The sequence below is a fragment of the Mus caroli genome, unplaced genomic scaffold (assembly GCF_978045245.1).
Source record: "Mus caroli unplaced genomic scaffold, Mus_caroli_1 scaffold_2, whole genome shotgun sequence".
NCBI lineage: Eukaryota > Metazoa > Chordata > Mammalia > Rodentia > Muridae > Mus > Mus caroli.
The window spans coordinates 11,439,734-11,447,806 of NW_028227257.1; positions in this window are offsets into that span (position 1 = coordinate 11,439,734).

The window sequence follows — 8,073 nt, forward strand, 5'->3', positions numbered from 1 at the left end:
CTGTGTGCATGTATGTTTGCACATGTTGGTGTGTGTGTGTGTGTCTGTGTCTGTGTGCATACAGGTGAACCTGATGTGTGTGCGTGTGTGTGTGTGTGTGTGTGTGTGTGTGTGTGTGTGTGTGTGTGTCTGCCTTGTTCTCTGAGGCAGGGTCTTTACTGCAATCCCAGTCTTGCTATTTGCCTAGGCTAGTGAGCTAGCTTGCTCCAGGGATCCTGTTTCTGCTTCCCAAATGCTGGGATGGCAGGCAGCTGCTGTGTCCAGCTGACACATACAGGGTACAAGGGACTTGAACTTCCAATCTCACCCTTGCAGCAAGTACCTGACACTCTGAGTGCTGCTGCCCCACCCCCTTTATTTACCAGGACGTAATGGCAGAGCCTAGCCCACCAGGAAGCTGCTGCTCGCTTTTGCTGACAGCCTTTTGTCTTGATCAAGGGTGTGTCCCTATTGACACAGACAGTGGTGCATCTCCAGTGGCTGAAGTTTGAAGGTCCCCCCCTTCTTCACTGTGTCACCGAGGTACTACTACTCAGTCCCTAGGGACCTCTTTTGTTTAAAGTGTGTGGCTCAGGGCTAGGGGTGCTATCACTAGGGCCACCTGCCTGGTGTGCACAGAGCCTGGTTCTATTTCCAGCACACACAACCTAGTTCACTCCTGTAACCCCAGCTCTCAAAGGTGAAGGCAGGAGGATCAGGGCTTCAACACCAGCCTCGTTTTATAGAGACTGCAGGAAGACCAGCCTGGATTACATGCAACTGTCTAAACAAAGAAAAAGAAACTGAGTGTGGTGGTCCCTACAGCCCACACCCTTAATCCTTGCATTTGGGTGGCAGAAGCAGACAGATCAAGGGAAGCCAGGGTTACACAGTGATACTCTGCCTAAAAAAGAGAAGACGTAGCGTCTTAGTTACCTTTCGTTGCTGTGAAGAGACGCCCTGACCACGGAACTCTGTTCTTAACCGCCGAGCCATCTCTCCAGCTCCAAGGAAACTCTTATAAAAGAAAATATTTACTTGGGGCTGGCTTACAGTTTCAGGGACTTAATCCATTATTATCATGGTGGGATGCATGGCAGCGTGCAGGCAGACATGGTGCTGGAGAAGGAGCTGAGAGTTCTACATCCCCCACAGGCAGCAGGCAGAGAGAGACACACTGGGCCTGACTCGAACTTTGGAAACCTCAAAGCCTGCCCCCAGTGACACACTTCCTCCAACGAGGCCAGACCTCTTAATCCTTCTCAACTGGGGACCAAGTCCCCAACATCTGAGCCTATGAGGGCTGTTCTCAGAAGTGATAAGTGATTTCAGAAGAAATTTTGGGGGAAAAAATAACAAAAAGTTTTGGTGGCACATGGTTGATCCCCACTCTTGGGGCTAGAGGATTGAACGTTTGAGGCCTAGCTACACAGCAAGACACAATCTCAAACAAGGTCATCCCTAAAGCCACGATTCAGGCTGGAGAGACAGCTCAGCATGTGCAATGCTTGCCCCCCAAACCTGATCTCCTGCATTTGGTTCCCAGAACCCATGTGGTGGAAAGAATCTATTCCTGTGGGGCCGTCCTCAGCCCTGCCGCCTTCCTGGGCTTGGTTTGGATAAGAGATTTAGACCCGGGACACATAAGACCCTGTCTCAAACTACTCAAAACTAAATGCAAGTGTTTATTTTTTTTTTTTAGATTTATTTATTATTATATCTAAGTACACTGTAGCTGTCTTCAGATGCATCAGAAGAGGGCGTCAGATCTCATTACGAATGATTGTGAGCCACCATGTGGTTGCTGGGATTTGAACTCAGGACCTTCAGAAGAGCTGTCAGTGCTCTTAACCACTGAGCCATCTCACCAGCCCAAGTGTTTAATTTTTTTTAACGCTTTTTTTTTTGGTTTTTCAAGACAGGGTTTCTCTGTATAGCCCTGGCTGTCCTAGAACTCACTTTGTAGAGCAGGCTGGCCTCAGAAATCCACCTGCCTCTGCCTCCCGAGTGCTGGGATTAAAGACATGTGCCACCATGCCCGGCTTTAACGCTTCTTTTATGACTTATGTGTGTATGTGGGTGCACACATGCCATGGTGCCCTTGTGGAGGTCAGAGGTCAACTTGAGGGAGTCCATTTTCTTTCTGACACATTGCTCCTAGGGATTTAACGCAGGGCGTCAGACTTGGCTGCAAGTGCCTTTACCCACAGGCCCACCACACTAGCCCCCAATTCCTTCCTTCCCTTCCTTCCTTCCTTCCCTCCCTCCCTCCCTCCCTCCCTCCCTCCCTCCCTCCCTCCCTCCCTCCCTCCCTCCCTCCCTCCCTCCTTTCTTTCTTTCTTTCTTTCTTTCTTTCTTTCTTTCTTTCTTTCTTTCTTTCTTTCTTCTTTCTTTCTTTCTTTCTTCTTTCTTTCTCTCTTTCTTATATACACCCAAGAGCCACACAGGGTCTATAGTTTTTGCTTTGGCTGTGACATGGACACATACTATGCTATGGATAAAACACTGGTGGTCCCTGCTCTGTGACACAGGGCTCAGCGGCAGGAGGGGGATTTCTTTCCTAACTTGTGAAGCCCTTCGTCACGTGCCAAGCATGGAGAAAGAAACCAAGGGGACATGATCGTGTCTACCTGTCAACAAGAAAAACGTACAGTTAGCATTGAGCAGCAAAGTCAAGCCGGCGGATGTCAAGGACACAGGCGGTTGGCCGGGTGTCTGAGAAGCCCTAATGAGGGCTAGGCTGAGGGCCGGAAAGGCGCATCAGCCAGACCATGAATTATGCATGACCGCTGTTAAATATTTCATCTACTCTTAAGCATGGTTTGTCTTAGCACAGCTAAATGAGGAATGAAAAAATAAATAAATAAAACGTTGTGGTCGGAAGCCGAATCAGTCTAGTCATCTTCCTGGGCTCTGGAACAGGCGCCGAGATCCCAAAGACACCGGTGCAGGGGTACACTGGTGGCTCTGAGAGCCCACAGGGTGACCTCTGCCTTCAGTCGGGTGAGGGAAGGCTGGCACAGCAGCTTCACGTTCCTCCTCGGTTCGACCCACTGGCTTCAAGACGGTACACGGGGCTTCTAAGGGGTCTGAATTCCCCTGGGAGCCCCACAGCAAGTGGGCAGCCCAGATGGATGTCTGCACTTGAGGAGTGGAGGCGGAGGCGCCTGGCCGCCTGGCCTGCTGCCCAGCCCGGCTGCTGCTGGCGCGTCTCCCTTTACCACGGATTTTCTCTGGCTCCCTTGGCTCTGAGTGCCCGGCTGTTGGAGGCACACGCCAGCCCCACTGGGCACGGGCACTGGGAACACAAGCCAAGGCCTCCTGGGAAGGAGGGCACCGAGGCCAGCTCCCAGGGAACAGGCTTCGGGGATGCAGCAGAGTCGCACAGGCTTTCCTGTGGCCTTCCCACAGGAGCTGGGACCACAGTGGGGAGAGCGCTGCCTGTCATCGACAGTGTGTGCTGTGCAGGAGTGGACTGTGTGTGTGTCTGCGCACGTGCGCGCACCCAATTAAAAATATACTGATCAGAAATTGGGCTGGCTTAGTGGTTACATGCGTTTCTGCCCAGCCTTATCACCCAAGTTCTATCTCCCGGATCTACATAATGGAAGAGAGAACAGACCCCCCACAAATTGTCCTCTGATCTCCACACGTGTAGTACAGTGGCAAAAACACACACACACTCCCAAATAAATAAGAGACAATGAACTACAATCTGCTTGTGAGAGCAGGCATAGTGTAGAGATGGCTCTACGGACTGAGTTCAACCCAGAGCCCACTTAAAGATGGAAGGATGAGTCGGGCGTGGTGGCGCCCACCTTTAATCCCAGTACTCCGGAGGCAGAGGCAGGCGGATTTCTGAGTTTGAGGCCAGCCTGGTCTACAAAGTGAGTTCCAGGACAGCCAAGGCTATATACAAAGAAACCCTGTCTGGAATAAACAACAACAACAACAAAGATGGAAGGATGGCGGGTTGCTGGTGGGAGGGCTTTAAGTCTAGGAGGCAGAGGCAGGTGGATCTCTGTGAGTTCCGTACCAGCCTGGTTCCAGAGTGAGTTCCAGGATAGCCAGGGCTACACAGAGAAACCCTGTCTGAAAAAACAAAACACAGAAGATGGCAGAGGGGCTGACCTCACAAACTGTGGCTTCACACTCTTCCTTTCCCAATTTAAAAAAAAAGGGGGGGGGAGAGAGAGAGAGCATAAATAAATGAATAAAGAAAAGTATGGGGCTGGAGAGATGGCTCAGTGGTTAAGAGCACGGACTGCTCTTCCAGAGGTCCTGAGTTCAATTCCCGGCAACCACATGGTGGCTCACAACCATCTGTAATGGGATTGAATGCCCTGTTCTGGTGTGTCTGAAGAGAGTGACAGTGTACTCATATGCATAAAATAAATAAATCTTTATAAAAAAGGGGCTGGAGAGATGGCTCAGTGGGTAAGAGCACTGACTGCTCTTCCAAAGGTCGTGAGTTCAAATCCCAGCAACCCATGGTGGCTCACAATCATCCGTATTGATACCTGACGCTCTCTTCTGGTGTGTCTGAAGACAGCTACAGTGTACTTATGTAAAATAATAAATGAATCTTTTATTTTTTTAAGAAAAGTACGTAGGTGGTTTGGAGACATGTGCTCTTTATGTAGTGCTCTACATGTGACCTCCACCTCTCAATCCTCCTGCCTCAGTTTCCCAGGATTACCAGTGTGGACTCTCGTTCTTGACTAAGTGTATTTGCTTCTTTGTTTACTGATAAGGTCTCACATAGCTCAAGCTGGCCTCAAGTCTGCTATGTAGCCGAGGATGACCTTTGAACCCATGACTCTTTGGCCTTCACTTCCAGAGCGCTGTCCATAGAATGGAGTGGACACAAGGCAAGCTCTACCAACGGAGCCACGCCCCCAGGCCCCATGTGATTTTATTTATTTTTCTTCATTTTTTTCATCTGTTTACATATGTGTACGTTGGCATGTGTGTGCCATCTAGCCTGCATCTGCATTATCAGGAGTCCGTTCCTTCCATTCTGTGGATCCTGGGGGGATCCAACACAGGTCCCCAGGCAATGCCTTTACCTGCTGAGCCACCTCCCAGCCCCCCCTGTGTGTTTTGAAACCAGTTTCCCCTGACTCACCCAAAGGAATAACCACCCTTTGTCCGGTCCCTGTGTGGACTGTTGAGTTATTATGGCTGCTCTCTGATTCCAATCGCGGGCGGTGAAGGTTGCTTGCATCTCTCCGAGAAGCCCGCCTGGCACCGTTACCCTCATTCAGTATTGTCCCAGCATCCCTGGAAGGCGGGCGCTCTGCGGCTCTCCAGCTCTCTGTGGAGTTAATGATTTAGTTTCTGAGTCACTAAGCACACACTGGGGCAGTCCGTTAGGGCGCATACCTGTGACAAACAGCTGAGGGCTGGAAATAGCTTTACTTGAATCTCTGTCCCTCCTGGCCAGGTAGTCTGGGAACAAGTTATGTTCTAGAACTTGGTACAGGCTGCATGCCTGAGTTGAGAGCAGCCTCCTCGGGCCACGCGTCCCTGAGCATCTTAGGAATCTGGACAGAGAAGGCTGTGCTGATAGACATAGGTGGGTTGTCCTGGGTCAGATGGTGGCTTGTCTCCTAGCAGACGACACAGCACAGTCACGCAGCCTGGGGTTCTCCAGGGCTCACTGCATGCCTTCAGCAATTCCTGCCCTGCTGTGAGGACTTGGCGGAGCCATCAGAACTGTTTCTGAAGGGCCACATTCCTTCACTTTCCTGATATGCAGGCCAGGACTGCTCCAGACCGATCTGAGTTGCTATGGTGAGAACGTCGGTCATTCGAAGAGCTAGCCTTGTCTACAGAGCCAGACAATGACAAAAGTGGAAATGAATTCCAGACTCCTAGAATGTGTTTCCCCCTTGATGCAGCATAGAAGCTGATGGGTGTAGAAGACACAACTCCTGAAGGCTTATTATAGCTAGAAACCATATAGAGCTGAGACTACCAGTCAGAGCTTTAGTGTTGCCTTGCCTGCTCAAGTTCCTGAGTTCAATCCCCAGGAGGTTAGGAAGAAAAAAAGCCAGGTGGGTGGCTCACATTTTATAGTTCCCAGCACTAGAAAAGCAGAGGCAGGAGGGTTAGGAGTTCAAAGTCATCTTAGGGTATTTAGTGAGTCTGAGGCCAGTCTAGGTTACAGGGGACCCTGTCCTAAAACTAAACAAACCTACAGTTCCAGCACTCTGATAGAATCAGCCTGACCTACACTGTATGCTCCAGACCAGGCAGTGTTACCCAGAACCCTCTGCTTCAGGGGTTCAAGGCCCCCATTTGTCAGCCCTATCCGCCCTGTCCCACTCCAGACCCAGGACAATAGAACCAGCAAGAAAATTTAGCACTATATAGTCCCCCCCGCTGCAGAGGGTTATTTATCTGTCTCACACATGAGATTTGTGACCCTAAGTGAATGTCACGTGCATGGGTGCCCACAGAGGCTAGAAGGGGACGCTGGATCCCCTACAGCTGGAGGTAAGGCTGTTCTGAGCCGTCAGACATGGGTGCTGGGAACTGAACCTGGGTCTTCTAAATGAGCAGTGTTCTTAACCACTGAGCCGTCTCTCCAGTCCATGACTGGTACGTTGCTTATTTTTGTTGTATTGAGACAGGGTGTCTGTACTTGAAGCTTTTCCTGAGAGGCCAGGACACCTCCCCAAGGTTAGCCTGTGTCTCAGGCCAGGGCAGTGATGTCACTGGGTGTGCTTGGTTCGGGCACAGGGTGGGTCAGAGACGCTAAGTAACAGAATGGGATGGGTCTCTGTCGGCCACCTTCTCCGCAAGGAGGAAACCTGCCTGAGAGAAAAGCTAAGTGGATACAAAGGAGGAGGCAGGGAGGGGCCCTGCCTAGGTTGTCGTCAACAGTCACTAATGATTGTGTGCGTGTCTGTGGCATCTATGTTTGTGTGGGAGAGTGTGCATGTACATATGCAAACTTATATGTAGAGGTTTGAGGTTAACGTTGAATATCTTCTCAATTGCTCCGCACCTTATTTATTGTTAGGGATTCATGCTGGGTGTGGTGGTGCACACCTTTCATTCTAGCACAGAACAAGTTCCAGGTTAGCCAAGGTGCCACAGGAAAAACCCTGTCTTGAAAAACCAAAACCAACCAACCAAGAAAAGCACTTGTGTTTGTGGTTAGAGGACAACTCGAAGGAGTTGGTTCTCTCCATTATGTGGGTTCTGGGGACTGAACCCGTATTGTTAAGAATGGGTAGCAAGCCCCTTGACTCACCAAACCACCTCGCTGGCCCTCCATCTTATTTTTCTGAGACAAGGTCCCCTACTGAATCAGGAACTGGTCCCATGAAAGTTACGGGTCAGCCAGTCCCAGCCAGGGCTGTACAGCACCTGGCTCTAACTCAAGTCCTCGTGCTTGTGTGACAAGCTCCTTACTGAATGAGCCCTCAGGGCCCTCTTTACGTTTTGGTTCAGAGGGCTCGTGCATATTAGGCTAGCTTCCCACCACTGACACCCCAGCCGTGTTTACTTCCGTCATGGAACAGAAGTTGTCTAGACTGGCCTTGAATCCTCCTGCCTCAGCCTCCCCAGCAGCTGTGCTACCCGGTCTGGCAACCATTATTGTTTTAAGTCAGTAACACGGTGGCAGAAGTCCTCTCTTGGGTGAACTGTCTACATTTCTTTTTCCTTTTTTGAGACAGGGTCTCTCTGCCTGTTTCTCAGCAAGGCTCAGCTATTCCGTTCCACGGGCCAGGAAATCTTACTGGTCCAATCCACCTAGAGCCTCCTGGTGCAGGCCTGTGACCGTCACTCTGCTCACACAGGGTCTGATTCGGTCCCGGGCCAGGGGAAATTAATCACCAAGTGTACAAACACATCTACAGAGGCTGGCATATTCATACCAGCCTCTAGCAAGATGGCGTGGTGCTAAAAGTGCTTGCTGTCTAGACTGTGGATTCCCAGAACCCAGGTGGACGGAGGAAACTTATTCTTGAGAGCTGTCCTTTGACCTCTAGGCACTTGCTGCGGCCCACCCACCTGGACCCACAAAATAAAGGATACATGCACTCAGGACCTGACCCCAAATCAGAACAATGCCAAGTT